We start from the raw sequence: 15,894 nt of genomic DNA on the forward strand, positions 1-15,894 counted from the left end.
AAAGCTTTCACACATGTTCCTACCTGCTATCTGGAGTGACAAACATGAAGATAAGGGGTTTGAAAGTACAGAAAATGAAGTGCAGCAATATAATGCAGACCTGAGGCTGACATAGTAGGACTGTTCCCTTGCAACCAGCATAGCAGTCACAGCCTTCTCACATCCCACTGCTCCTTGAGATCAGGTGAGGACAAAAAGAGGCTGAAAAGAGGGAAGATTTAAAACAAACCTCCTGAGAAAAATCCAGCAGCAGACAGGAGTCATGGAGTCCAGATGCCTCTAGATACAAAGAGCCCAATAATACAAACAAAAATAATTGCAATAATGAGAAAAGGAAAATTAGGTAAGGACAATCCCTGGCTAGGATTGCAACCAAAGACATTTTTTTCACGTCCTATATGGTCTCCTGTTTTTAATGCTGCACAGTTTTGGCATGGTAAATAGTGTTGTTAAATGTTGTCTAATCTCTAATGCCAAGCGCATCGTTCAGCAGTCGGATCTTCTTCTAAAGTCATGGTAGTTCAGGGAGAGCCACACCACTCTGAGCTGCTTTGAAGGCCTGTGCATGGCAGATAAATTGCTGTTTGAAGGACAATCCAGGAGCATAAGACACCTCTCATCTTCCCCTGAGGGAGGCTGGGACAGCTGATCTAGATAAAGCCTTCAGCATCCTGAGGAGATAAATGACGGCTCTTCTGAAGAACCGCCCATACTTTGTTGCATAAAGCCAAACTGGTTTGCTGACATCAGGCTGCAAGTTGGATGTTTGCTGGTGTCACTGGATGTGTATCTTGGTGCCTATTTGGAAGTGCCTGCTGTTCAGCATCAGCAACCCAAGTTTGTAATTGCAGGAGTCTACCCGGCTCGTAAATCACTGTGTGCTTCCCAGGCAGTCCTTGGGATTCTTGAGCATGGAATGAGTTGTGAATTATTCTTGAAAGATGCACAGACTTATCTCAGCCTGGGGATATGTCACGTGGATTCACCGAGATATGTAATTTTATCCGGACTTTACTGTGATTCCATACTATGCACCCCAGCAGAGAAATATGCACACATGAAGAAGGGATTTACAACAGAGATTATTTGCAAGCAGACAGGGAGCGTTTGCAATGATTTTCATTTAGCAGAGTGAATAGCTTGAGTTTGTGGGCACGTGCCCCATGTCATACCAGAGAAATAAAGGGCTGTAGGGGCTCCAGTCTCCTTGGGACCTTGGCTGTACCGTAAGACTTGCTCAGTGCCATGGTGCTCTGTTTTCTTTGGGCTTGTTTCACTGTCAGCTGTAAGTGATACGAGCCTGTGGAAGAATGCACCACTTATTTCAAGATCAGTTCTGAAAGGAATTGTTGTCTCGCTGTTATCGGCTCAAAGGAAATATCTTCTCCAGAGAACCGACTTCCTCAAATTGGGCATCCTGGCAAGCAGCCATCAAGAGACTGGAGTTTCATTATGTGGTAACCAAAAACTCTCAAGAAGCTGTGCCTGGGGATCTGAATGATTTCTTTATACATTTTGGAGCAGAATCTGGACGTATTTAGGATTTGAAAGAGTCCAATTTTGTGCATGCACTGTGCACCTTAGGAGTGTTTATTTCAGCCCTCCTAAATGAAAAAGGAAAACAGTGTGTTTAGTGCCAAAGATCTGAAAATGGAAATGCAATCTAGTAGAAGCACATATACAAAAACATGTAAAATGTGGAACGCTGGTCTTGGACAAGCAGATAGCCAACAAAAAGAAGCTTAACCACATCAGAAATCGGAAGCCTCCAAAAGACTGAGAAATTCCATAGAATGCCAAAGTGCCAACGTGGTATTTAGGAGCATAAAGACCTTTACAGCAGAGCTAAGGGATTTATTAATATCAGTCTTCACTGTAGAGAATGCTGGAAAATATTGGCCCCAGACATATTTTTTCAGGCTTGAATCATAGATAGTGAGACATTAAAGCATGAAGTATTGAGCAAACTAAGGAGCCACAAGCTGCTAGGAATGAAAGGTATATACCCCAAGAGGCCAGGAGGAATTTAAGAAAAAAAGGAGCCGAGTTGCTAAAAAAAATATGCTGCCTCTCATTATGTCATATCTGAACTTAGAAAAAGTTGATCCTAGGATTGGGGGGCCAGCAAGCCCTTCTTTAATGCCAGCCACATTGGTTGAAACTAATCAAAACCAGAAGTAGTTGGACAAACTTGACAGAATGGGGACGACTCGGTCTGGATTCAGTGAAGGAAAATTGCATCTCTAATCTACTAGAGGTTTGTTTTAATACATTGCCAGGAGAGTGGATGTGACTTTCTTGGACTTTCAAAAGCCATAGGACAAAGTCCTTCACAGGAGGCAATCAAGGAAACAAAATAGCCCTAATAAATGAGATGGAATATTGTCACGCACTAGAAATTGGCTGAGAGAAAAACAAAATAAAGGGTTGGTTGCAACAGGGCAAAGAATGAACAAGAACCTTCCCCTAGAATATATCACAGAATATAATTTTCATAGTGTGACTGATACTTAATATTTTCAATAACGAATTAAAGAACTGGCAGGACCATGAGATGAGCTGGATATGATGAAGGCTGTGATGAAGTTCAGGCGGCTGGAGCATGCTCTGCTCACTACTTAATGAAGTTCTGAAATGCTCCTCCATTAGTACTTAGCTTAGTACTTAGTACTAAGCTTAGTACTGCTTAGCACTTGCTTGCAGGTTTAGGTGGCCCATATTGACAAGATACAAGCACAGCAGTCTTCAAATCCTTGTTTTTATTCACTTTGTAGCCAAAGCTGGTTTAAATTAGCTCTGTCATTTTCTTTTCTAGGGATAAATCTTGCAGCTGTTTAGCATTAAAGTCATTAAAATTTCCATGCCCACTTCACCTCTTTTGCAGTCCCTTTGGCATATATGGAATAATTTCATAAAGAATTGTAGCCCAGTGGGATAGCGGGATCAAACTGTGACTCGACTCCTGTCTTGTCTGAACTAATATGCAATATAGATAGCATAATATTTTCTCAAGTTCTTTGCATCCTGCCAGAAATTGTGTGATTCCTTCTTAGCAGCTCAGGACGGGGTCCTGCTTCTAAAGGCTCTAGCATTTCTGTTGTCTTAAATATCTTGAGTACCAAGTATAAATGGCACTGTTGTTTAGGAAAAGGAGTCTCTAAGATGAATCACAAGATTATAAGACTCAAAAACCTCACAGATGTTTATCTTTCTATTCAAGATTTCTTGTTTACCTATCAAGTCATCCAGAGGTATCTATCGGGTTCCCATTTTTGGTAAGGTTTGCAGATTTTTTATTTCTCTCTTCAGAGACCTTTCTCTACACCACATTATGTGTTTAAAGATCTTTTTTTTTTCCCAGAAAGTATCTTGCTGATAGTACGGAAACAGGCACAGTAAATGTTTTTTTCAGGTGCTGTTATCAGCCACCTTTGCCAGTACTTGACTTACAAATCAGACCTACTTAATTCCCCCTGCTGCGTTACCTGCTCCTCACCTAAAGGAAATTCAAGAATGACAGAGAAGTGCCAGTAGAGAAGCAGATGCCTACTTTTGTCCTGGTTATGGATACGTTAGATTAGCAGCTAGACTGCTCTGTAGATTTCTACTGAGAAGGCAATTTTAGCGTTCTGGTCCATTAAGCAACCATAATAGAGGATCTTTACTTTGTGGGAAAGTAGTCCGTTTCCAAGAACTTTTTTATTTGTGAGCTTGGACAGGTAGATTTGTATTCTCACTGCAAAGAATGCTGGAACCACCCATGCTCTTTAGATCAAAAGACTAATTTTACATCCAAAACACAACCTCGCTGAAGAACAATGTATTTAGAGAGCTGCTGCTTACTTAATTAGTTATCCATAATAGGAACACTGGAGCTAAAATAACCTTTCATAAAGATGTAACAGTGATCACTAGTTACATTATTAAATTCCTTGTGCAGCAGTAACCATGCTTAGACTGTTTTTTGGTGAATGGGCAGCATTGTATTGCAAACTCTATATTAACTTGATAGGTTGATGCCATGTCAGAAGAGTGCAGGAATGAAGAAGAGGCAAGAGGGGCTCGTGTGTTATGCAAAAAATGTTTCTGATAAATAGTTTTAAATGGAGAATGGGGAATGTTCTCAGCAGCTCATCCACAGGAACTTATCAGAGATTATCAAGACAGAGACAGCAAGACTAATCAGAGAAAGGACCTTAGTATTTGCAATATTTGTCACTGGTTGACATTTCAAACTGTCAAAAATGAACTACAGATCTCTCTAGAGATCATTGAGTTCACTGAGTTCTCTCAAGAAGAGATTTGAAATTGCTTTGTCTAACACACATGCATTCATGCCCACAAACACAGACCTCTAACAATCTTATGTGTATGTCAAAACTGAGGAAAACTAAGACAATTCCTATCCCATTCCTTCCCCATTCATTCCCTTTGTCTAAAAGTTCCATGATACCTTTTATTTTCTTAAGACAAATTCATTGGCAAAATCCTAAACTTGCTCTAACCAAAAGAACTTACTGTAATCAAAAAAACTGACAATGTCACCCCATATTTTTCTAAGCCTTCAGCAAAAAGATTCTGGCAATTCTGGGAAACAGGATTGTTCCTCCATACAGTGAATTGGAGTCTGTTTTCATCTGCATTTCAAGCATTTAATAAGGCAGGAGCCCACATGGGTTGCTCTTTAGCCCCCTCTTGCAATAGCAGCGTTGAACATAAGTATTGCACATCGTTCCTGTAACAGTGCTGCAAGTGAGTGATAAATTAATTTTTTAAATATCTTTATCTTATTTCAAAGGGTCACCTGCAGTGCAGAAATGCAACTTATGTGTTGAACCTCATCCCTCCAAGTTAACCTAAACCTTGTGTTCTTGCTCATACTGTCAAACTCCTGTAATCATGAGGGGGCACTAAAGAGCTGTCAATAGAAAAGGTATGTTGAGGAAAGGTTTGTGAGGAGAGTTGATTATCTGTTTTACAGACCACCAGGTACTTTGACTGAGATACGAGATAGCCTTAGTCCAAAGCATCTTCAAACTATGAGGAATATAATTTTTTTTTTGAGTATTTCAAGACCTTCTTCAAAAACAGGACCCATACTATATTAACTTGGTAAGACAAAGAAGGGGGCTGTGAAGGGAGGACAAGCTCTTTTAATGATGAATTTCAAACAATTCCTGTTTACAAAAAAAAAAAAAAAAAGAGAAACATGAGACATCACCAGGCCTCACAGCACCTGGCAGCACAAATGGGAAACAAATTGAATGAATGAAATGCAAATAGGACATCTTGACTAGGAAAGATGGACTTTTTCCTTTTAAAGAATGAGTTATGAATGTAATGCCAAAACTGGTACAGATGGATTCAGCAGAGTCAGTTCTGACAAATGATAAAGAAAATCCCCAATCTCACAAACAGAGCACAGGATTTTCAAAATTAAAATAGGCCATTTCACAAGTAACTTGGGAGCATTCCTGAGGGATCGTACTGCTAACAGATGTCCTCAAAATTATTATTTCAGGCCCTCCTGAAATGGAATGCACATATGGCACAAAACTGCAACTAGACACTCTCAGACTCAGCTGCAGTCTGATCACTAATTTTGCAGTCCTGGTTTGAATTTGAACAACTGACTTAATGGAGCAAGGTCATTTGCCATGTCTCAAACCCCAGTGAAATCAGTGGGAATGAAACCGCCATTCAGAACAGTCACATTCGGATTAATCCCATGAAAAGCACTAACTGCTTGCTTACAATCTGTTTTCTTACCAATTTCATTATGTAGAACATTTGAGAGAATAATAATAAGGTGTTTCCAAACTATTGCTTTGCACAGACGTGTTGACTTACAATCCAGACTCCAAATCTGTAGCTAATATGGTCAGAACTTTGTGATACCAATCTAGTCCAATGCTTTCCCGAGGGCAGGCTGTGGGCTGCCCCAGAGTTCTGTTCCAACAAGCCTGTCTTTTTTGAAAAAATACCTTAGCCTTGATTTAAAGACAAGAAGCAATGAAAAATCCATTGCAATCTTTGTTAAATTCTTCCTGTGGTGAATTTCCAGCCCTGGTAGAAAATTCACAGCATGGTTCTTTATCTGAAATTGTCTGTCTTCAGCTTCAAGTCATATCTGTTCCTTCCTGTACCCTCATCTACCTGTGCCTTCATCCACCACATTGACATGCTTTGATGTCAGACCATCTATGAGACAGTAATAAAACAACCTTATCACCTTCTATTTTTTTACACCAAATAGATGGTGTTTTATGTGTCTGTTTCTCCAGGGCATCTCTACCAACCTTTCAACCACTTAAAGGAGTCAACTCTGATTCCTACCCCAATTTATCAATTCTTTCTTGAATGCTGGACACCAAACATGAAGGCTGCAAGCAAAAGGACATCCAATTCCATTTAGCATTCTAACCATTTGTTTTCTTCCAGGGATAAAAATATGCAATAATATGAGAACAATTTATATGGAGTCCTGGTAGAACTTTACTGCTGAGGGATCTTACTTATAGTTCTGAGATCTGCTAAACTAGGCAGTATAGCCAGTTTTCCTTTCTTTTAATGTATGCTGTGTTGACCTTTTTATCATTTTTCATAAATTCTGAAGTGATCTTTTGTTACTTGAAGTGATCTCTTGTCAATATTGTGTACTCATGTGTATATTCCAACATAAATGAATTCTTTAGTTTTGCTCCTAAGCAAAGTTTTCAAAAGTTTTGACTCTTTCCTCACTGCAGGGTTGCAGGAGTAAATGCAGTATTTTGGCTGCTTTAAGACTGTTTAACAATTCCGAGTCGGCAATTGTATTTCCAAGTAATTTGAATCATAGTTGCTTACATTTGTGAAACATCTTTTTAAGAGAGTGAATATATGTACTAGTAGATTATTATAATCATCTTGACTTCATTTTGCCTGTGTCCATGAAATCCAATTAAGGAAGACCATTTGTATCAAAGCCATCACTAAAATTAATTCTGTGGTCAGTTCCTCTTCTGTCAAGATGAAATCTAGTGCTAAATTTCCTGCATTAGATGGAACATTTTTTTGAGTAAGGAAATTAATTTCTATAAGCTTCAGAAATTCTAAGGGTATTTATTATTGGCATGAGTGAGGATTCCCTTTCCCCTACCATTTTTTTATCTTGTGAATTCTGCTTGTTTACACACAGATAACCAGAGAGTGAATTATGAGCGTGAGGTGGATTCCAGCTCCCCTGAGTGTCAATCAGTGTCAAAGATCACTTGTTTCTGACCTGCCAGACAGAGATACTAGGAGTTCCTATATTGTGTCCTCCTTCTCTTTTCCCTCCTTCTTTTGCCTATTTGATCATTTTATAATACAGTGCTTCCCTTTGTACCTCTGGTAATTTGCTTCATTTCATGCTCCTTATTTTAATTTTGTGCTAATTGTTTCCTGGTTTCACCCTCTTGGACATTAGTTTAACAATTAGTAGCGTAGTCAGGTCGTTTCCTAGAAAACAAATCTCTCTGCTAGCATGAGATGCAGTCTGCTCTTCAGAGAAGTGACTCTCTGTTTCATACAGCCTTGTGCCACCTTCCTGACCACTCGCTCACTCACTGCCAGATTCTGCCACTTTCATCTTCCATCATTGGCAGGAGGCAGCAAAGCCAAGGTCTTCCCTTTCCTCACCTATCTTTGCTTGTCTGCTGCCATCCTTAGCAGAAGATAAACTTCACTCGTTTTCAGTCTTCACCTATTTCATAGGCATACAACTTAGAGTATGCTCCCAAAGACCTTCTGCATTTCTCTTTAACTTACTGCAGAATTGCATTTCTCCTATTTTTCTTATTCTTCATATTTAACATAGAAACTATTAAAAGAATCTTACAATTACGAAGGGGAGACTAGCTGATTGGTTAAGGCTACAATAACCTATTATTTTTTAATGATTAGGTGAAGGATTGTTGTCAGTGATGGATGTCATGTTCATTCAAGAGATGTGGGAAAAAAGTAGTTATGCTCTTTTTGGAAAGATCAAAGAAGCACAATCCTTGGGCAACCATCCCCTAAAACTAAAGCCATGTCCAGAGTTTGACTCCAGACTGAAGGCAAATGCAGAGTTTGGCATTGTTTTTGTATGTCAGTTCATGAAGAGGAGAATTAGATGGATATGCTGCTGAAACAGAAAAAAAATAACAATAAAGCAAAAAGAAAATTCAAATAACAACAGCCAGCGACTTTTTTTGAGGAAAACTAAGAGACTTTGGGGCAGACAGGAAACCATGATCTGGGATACTGGGGAAATGAACAGTCTCTTGGCAGCTGCTGCCTTGTGTCCAGGGTATCTGTGAGGTCATGTGCAAGGTTATATCAAAGAAAGTCTTGTTCATCACCATAGGAAACAGCACTTAGGATTCCAATTACAGGCTTACAGTTCACATCCAAAAGTGCTGTACTCAGGAAATACCTACAAGTGTTATCTGTACTTTCAAGTGAATATTCTTTATCTCTTGTCCAACATTATTCTGGTGTGGTTAGGTGCTGTTTTCTGACCCAAATAACTTCAGTGTCACGATGAAAAATTCTCATGGATAATTTATAAAGTGAGTTGGAAGCTTTCCAGGTAATGTTGCCCAACTCTTTGTAGGCTCCTAAGTTTCATAGTAAAGTGCAAAAATGACCAAATAAATGCCTACTATTCCCACAGAGGAATTAATCCCTATACAAAGCAGGCATTGATCCACATTTCAACTTATGGTTTCAATATACACTTCATGTACTCCAAGGAGGTCATGAACCCTGGGTGGTTCTCACCTGTTCCAGATGAAAAGTGCTATAAAACAGAAGATTACTATTATTAGCAATGAGATTAGTTACTTATTGGTTACATATGGCACCTCATTAGTGAGGCTTTCCAAGTTTGTAAATGGCAATAGAGGATGGCTTGCTCTTAACCTACATAGTTACACATATCTTGTCTATACATGCATGATTATTACAATGCCTTCATCATGATGATGTTTCTGAAAATATTCAAGCATAAAGCGAGGTGTAAGATCATGATATAATCTGAAGGAGCAGAGCAAGGGTAGCAAAAGAAGGGGGCAGAGGTGAGGAGAGCAGAGAGCATAGTTTACATATCAACATTCACTTGATCCAATTTAGGCATGAGCATCACCCTGCCATGGTCATGCGGTATTTATAGCAGTCTTACAAACTGCTAGTGGCAACGAGGGATTCATTCCTAGAGAAAGTTGGGACCAGCTGGCCTTTGGAACCAACACAGTGTTTCAGATAAAGTCAAAATAATTTATTTAATTATGCATCTTTCCCTCAACAACCAAGATTTTAAACTTTTAGTATGACTGATGCAAAGCTCATCAAAATTGGTCTGGCCCATATCCAAAATGATACTAAGTGAAATGCCAGACTTTAGGAATGAAAATAATACCACTAATTAATGTTCTTGTTGAAATGAGACTATCATTCTTAAAATCCATTTTTCATTTACAGTTCTTGTCATATTGATATTGAAGTCTCAAGTGCCTTAAAAATATACATTAAAAATATTGTTCTCTCTACTGCTTCAACTCAGTATTCCTTTATATGAAAAAGGGAATTGTAATTGCACATATGGACTCCTGAAAAAGGAGGACATGGTGTGCATTTTAAAAATGTATCTTCATCAGCATTTGGAAACATAAGCCTGCCACATTCACTAAGCAGCCTCAGGGGCTAAGGAGTACATTTTATTTTCAAACATCATGTTGCATTGTTTCTGAAATGGCATTTTCTTAGAATTTTCAGTTCACGGGAAGCTTCAAACAGTTAGGGGTGCAGTGCATTTCAGACCACAATCAAATTTCAAATAAGAACAGAAAAGACATTTCCCATATGCTAGAAATTCTGCTTTTTATCTATCCTACTATTATCCAGTCTGAGGTACCTCTCTGTTAGGGTCAGAAACGGTCGACACAAGACTGAGTCTTTTTGACATATTCTACATCTACGTTTAGTTTTGGAGCCCACCTTCAAGGGACATCTTAAGTGGAGTTCAACAGGGCTGTCCCATCAGCGTTTCCTTCCTGGGAGGTGACTAACCAGCTGCTCAGCCCATGAAGGTGGCATCACTGTGCCCATTTCTCCCACTCTACCTCCTGCCCAATGTTTTGCTGAGCTATTGTTGGTCTCCGTTGTCTTTGTGGAAGGCACAAAGACAAGGATGTGACAGGAAGGCTCAAAAAGTAAACTCCAGCTTGACTTTTCCTGCACCAAAGTAAGCCTAGCGCTGCTCCAAGCATTCCTCTGGGACCCTCTGTACAAACTAACACCAGGGCTGGCCTAAAAACAGGCTTCATTCTGCTTGAATCCTACGTTTTCGAACACTGCTGTTTCCTTGTGAAAGCTTATGGGCTTTACACAGCTAATGATGAGTTCATTTAGACAGATGCATTTGGAGAGACTGTGGTTTTGGTCTCCAAATGGAAACAGGAACTGAGATCTTACAGTCTGTACACTTAGAAATTATCAGTCTTCTATTAATATCTATTCTTTAGTTGTTGGATAAAAATATATTGTCCAGTAAATATGGTGTGATACCTTTAACCAACCCCACACATTTACAAAATACTTATTGCTGATTATGGAGACACAGATATAACAATGGATTAGGCGTCCGTAGAAAGAAAAGAGAAAAACTACGAAACATAAAATATGACAATTGTTTGTAAGCCAATGCAGGGCACCTAGGGCAAATCACAAAGGCTTAGTGGTAATGCCTTTGAGCAAAAGAGGGAATCAATACGGTAGTTTTTTGGAATTTGATGGAACTACAAAGTCTATGGAATTAGTCTATGTCTTCTATTCCTGAAGCTGGTTGGGCAGAATATAAAGATACTCAAAGTAAAGATTTAGCACTGTCACATTTTGTGTAGTATCTGAATAGGGAGACCCATGCACTGAAATGTTCATGGATACAGATTCTAAGATACAGCAGTGCCAATTTCAAATATTCAGAAATCATGAATCAGACTTCTATAAAGCTTCTCTCAGTGTGACACTGAACAATTTCTATGGAGGAAATCACCCATAATTGCCATTTTACAAGATTTACAAGACTCTACCATTTTAAGCTGGGCTTGAAAATAATAAGATACAGAAAGAAACGCTATTTTAATTTATCTGCTGGCTTGGAAGCTGCTAGGGTATTTTTGATTTGTGTTTTAAATTTACTCTGTAACCCTGAGGACTAGAAACTTATTCTTTTAAATAAAATATGATGTTCTTATGTAATCAGTTGCCCCAAGAACTAGATTTTTAAAATAAATTACCAAGTTCTGTGATACTTAGGATAAACTCTTAAGAATTGGAATCACTAAATGAAAGGACAAAAGTGGAATAGAAGAGTCATAATATAGGCCCTGTAAAAATGAACCGTATTGTGTTAGGAGATAATGAAGCAAATTTGTTTTGTAAAATGCCAATTATGGGTGTTTTTCTCCCTATAAATTGTTCATATGCTACAGTGAGACAAGCTCTAGAGAAACTCTAGAGAAACATCTTCCAGAAATATTTCAAAGGAGCAATTACACCTTGAGAAGGTAGCGGGACGGAGGCAGGTCAGAAAATTAGTTACTAAAAGCCACAGTTTTTTCAAGACATGTGGATGCTTAACATTACTGATAAAGGAGGAAATTTGAAAGAAACTGTGTTTAGGCATTTAGACATCAATATTGCATCAATATTGAAAAACTCAAAGCCAATTCATCTAAACCCACTGTGCCATGTATCAAAGCTACAGAGAGTCATGGAGCTTTCATGTACGTCCATAGTGGGACTGTCCTTCAATACAAGCATAGGAGTCCTTTTGCCATGCCATGGTTTGGACCTTGTCTATGGATCACCCTGACATTGGCTGCTGCTTTTTGTTGCTGGAGCCTGCAAGCTGAGACTTGCTCCATTCTTCTGCCCAAGAACAAGAAGATGAGATGGGGCCGTTCTGAAGTGTGAGGAACTGGTTGGGTGAATGATGACTGATGAACTACTGTGTTTCAGTGCCTCTCACAAGGGAGTGTTGACTATTGCAATTTGCACTAGACAGACTTATTCTTCCTTCTAATGCATTTTCCAGGCTTCTTGAGGTTTGGCATGACTGGTGAGGCTAAATTCAGGCAGGCATTATTGAGTGGAAAATGAAGTCTGGTCAGGTACCACTTTCTTTCCTAGTTAGTTCTTACATATTTGGCTGGTTTCATCACTGTAGTGTGATGACAGTTCTTAACAGAAGCAAAATAGTTTGTCTGATCTGGTGCCTGAGCTGATTAATTGGTTCACTATGCAAAATGACCCTACCAAGATTTGACTTTATTGTGTTGATTGGGAAAGAATAGGAGGCTCATTTTGTCCCCATTTCTACAGCGACAGATTCCTATAAACTCTATTTGTGGTGTTGGTAGAGCAGTTCAGAATGGTTTTTGTGTTACTCTTTTTGGAACTTTTTCCACAGATTCTTCATGTACCAGCGTGAATCTGTGAAGCATACTGCTAGGGTCATCTATTGTGTATTTCTCTACTGTGATGCCTCCTGCATTTTCCTACTGCCCAGCATGTCAATAACTGGTCACTCCCTACCTTATGCACTGCCTCACTAAGACTTTAGACACTTGACTTGGAAGGGATGACCCAACTGTCTAACACTGAAATTCCCTTTGCAGTCATTTGAGTGCAACACTTCAACTGACCTATGAAGGGAGTTCAGTTCTCCCTGGAAGGAAGGAAGGAAGCAAGCAAGGAAGGAAGGAAGGAATTTTTTTTTTTTTTTTTTTTACTATTCATTCAGTAGAAAGTCAAGCACCTGCAGAACATGATCCAGTACATATAAATTAGGTCCACACATCCACATATCTGTTTGGAGCTGCAGTGTCAGGAAGGTCAGTAGTTTTGAAGTGCTGCCCAAGCTACTCTCCCATGGATGTACTGAGATACATCTAAGCTAGGGCTCCCTTCTCTCAATGAGAAGGAAAAAATGGAGTCCAGCAAGATGTGGCTGAATGTTTCTGATGCTGGGAATGAGGTTTTCTGCCCATCTTTTGCTGAGTAGATTCTGGAGAGTTCGGAGAAAAACAAAGCCTTGCTGGTCTCCACAGGGTAAGCATGTCACACACAGCTAGTGGTCGAGGTCTGCCTCTGTGAGATGAGTCGAATGTACTCAGGATCACTGGGATGGAGGATAATTCAAGGGGAAAGTCCAACCTTCTGCTCACAGCAGGGTCAGACCACATTGCACAGGGCTTTATGCAGTGAGAGATGGAAAACCTCCAAGTTTGGAGGTCCCGCAGCCTCCCGGGGCAACCTGTTCCACTGCTGGACAGTCCTCATGTTGAAAAAGATTTTCCTTATATCCACACTGAATATCTCTTTATTCCAACTTATGTCTGTTGAATGCTGTCCTTTTTACTTGGATGACAAAAATATGAATATAGTTGCTTAGCTGAAAGTTAGCTTTCAAATCTATAGAGTACAAAGAGAATGAGTAAGTTTAATGCCTAAGGAAATTACTCCGTTTTTCAGTATTTCCACCACTACACACATTACAAGCATTACAATTTTTTTTTTTTTTTTTTTTCTGTTTGCTAAGGAATTATAAAGAGCTATCTGCAGAAACTGGTGCTAGACTGATTTGAAAACACTGAGTAAAACGTGCATTTCAAGACAAATGAAACTCTTTGCCAAGCCCAGAAACACGCAAAAATCAAAAATGACATTTTAGAAACTATTTTGAGTGGTGTTTGGAAGCAAAATGTGAACTTCAGAATAAGTAAATAAGCAAATGCTTTTCCTAAACACATATTTTTTTTTCCTAGTTGAGTGAAGTATAATGAAAACAATAATTTAGTAGGAAGAAAAAAGGAACTTCATTTTAGTAAGAAAATCAAACGTTCTCACTTTGTGTCAATCTACCAGAGATCTTAGAGCACTGATAGACCTTAACAGGCTCAACGAGCCTCACCTGGGGTCTACACACACTTCTGCCTGTGGGTCTGCGCTCTGGGTCTTCAGTCCCTGGCACAACTCTGCTGTAGGTAGCAATGCTGTCTCCTGCATGCACTTTGGACCTATGTCACGGACATTGGCCATGTTCTTGCCTGGACTTCAGACTAGACTCTTTAATTTGCCATTTCTGATGAAAACTCTCACCAACTCTGGCTTGGTTTTGACACCTCTGCTGGATATGTGGTTGCTCTCACCTCATCCTTCGTCATAGATTAGCCCTACTCTCCCTGCTCCCTAAATGGATGTGAAATTGCCAAGTTTGAATTTTCTGTACAATCATTTTTGAAAAACAATCTCCTGTTTGCATCTAGCAACAAGGTGGCTGGTCCTGTACTGAGGAAATAACACTGCAAACTGGTGCAAAGCCCCAGAAAAGTAACCAAGCAAGCAGGCAGATTTTCAGGGATCTTATGCTGCTTAAGGGCACAGTTATTGCTGACATCCACAAAGTCAAAGAATGGTTGAGACTGGAAGAGAGAGAGGTCTGCTTCTGGAGATCATCTAGTCCAACACCCCTGCTCAAGCAGGGTCACCTAGAGATTATTGCCCATGATCCTGTCCAGAGAGTTTTGGAGTATCTGCAAGGCTGCGGACTCTACAGCATCTCTGGGTAACTTGTTCCAGTACTCAGCAACTCCAAAGAGAAGATTTTCCTCATATTTAGACAGAATTTCCTGTGTTTCACTTTGAGCCCATTGCCTCTTGTCCTATTGCTGGCTACCACTGAAAATAGTCTAGGTTTAACCTCTTTACACCCTCCCTTCAAATACTTATACATGTCCTCTCCTCTGCCTGAAGAATTCCAAGTCCCAAATCTCTCTGCCTTTCCTCATGAGAGATACTCCTGTCCCTTGATCATCTTAGAAGCCCTTGGCTGGACTTGATCCATGTCTCTCTTGTATTGGGTAATCTAGAACCGGACCCAGCACTCTCCCCAGGTAGAGGGGAGGATCATCTCCCTCAACCTGCTGGCAACACTCTTTCTAAGAGGATTGGTCTAGGATACCTTTGGTCTTCTTGGCCACAAGCACACACTACTACATTATGGTTAATTTGTGGTTCACCAGCAGCTCTGGGTGATCCCACCTCATGTGTAAACCTCCCTGAAGCCATGCACAGCCCATGGCAGGTGAGCACAGGTGACTTCTGAGAATGGCCAAAGATGTAACCATTAGCAGCCAAAGCTGTCTGCTCCAGCCCAAGCACCAGCTCCATCCTCACATTCTCAAGGTAAATTATGTCAGCTGCAGCACTCTGGCAGTTGAGGCATGCACCCCCTGCCCATGTGGAGCTGTTGGTTTGGGGCAGAGACAGAGACCAAATGTCCCAATGAGACGCACAAGGGCTTGTCTACAGTGGCTCTGAAAGCACAAGGTGCATGGTGGTGGCATGGAGGTGTGCTGATACCTACAGCCAAGACACTGCTTTGGCGCATGGCTTGGGGAATCTGTCCCATGACTGGTACGGAGAAAATATTGGGTTTGAATTGTGGAGATTTAGACTGGAAATTTGTAAACAACATTTTTTTTTTTTTCACTGGGAGCAGACCATCCAAAGAGGTGATGAAAGCTCCACCACAGAAAGGTTTTAAGAGCAGGGTCAACCACCAGCTGTCAGTAACATGTTAGGTGACTTTGGCTCTGGCTTTGAGGAGGAGAATGCACTAGACAACCTTCTGGCACTATTCCTTATGATTTTGTAACTACCACGCAGACAAGCCTATCTCTCCTCTGACTATAAAGGGAGCCAGGGAATGACACCCCTAATTTGAGCCACAGTCCAGTGCCTTAGCTGCTCACCCTGAGCTCGTTAGGTAGTGAGCTGCTAAATCTGCCACTTGAATTATTTCTGATAAGAATGAGACAGCTGGTA

Source organism: Nothoprocta perdicaria, unplaced genomic scaffold (genome assembly GCF_003342845.1).
Source record: "Nothoprocta perdicaria isolate Ctin4 unplaced genomic scaffold, notPer1 scaffold_14, whole genome shotgun sequence".
NCBI classification, from domain to species: Eukaryota; Metazoa; Chordata; class Aves; order Tinamiformes; family Tinamidae; genus Nothoprocta; species Nothoprocta perdicaria.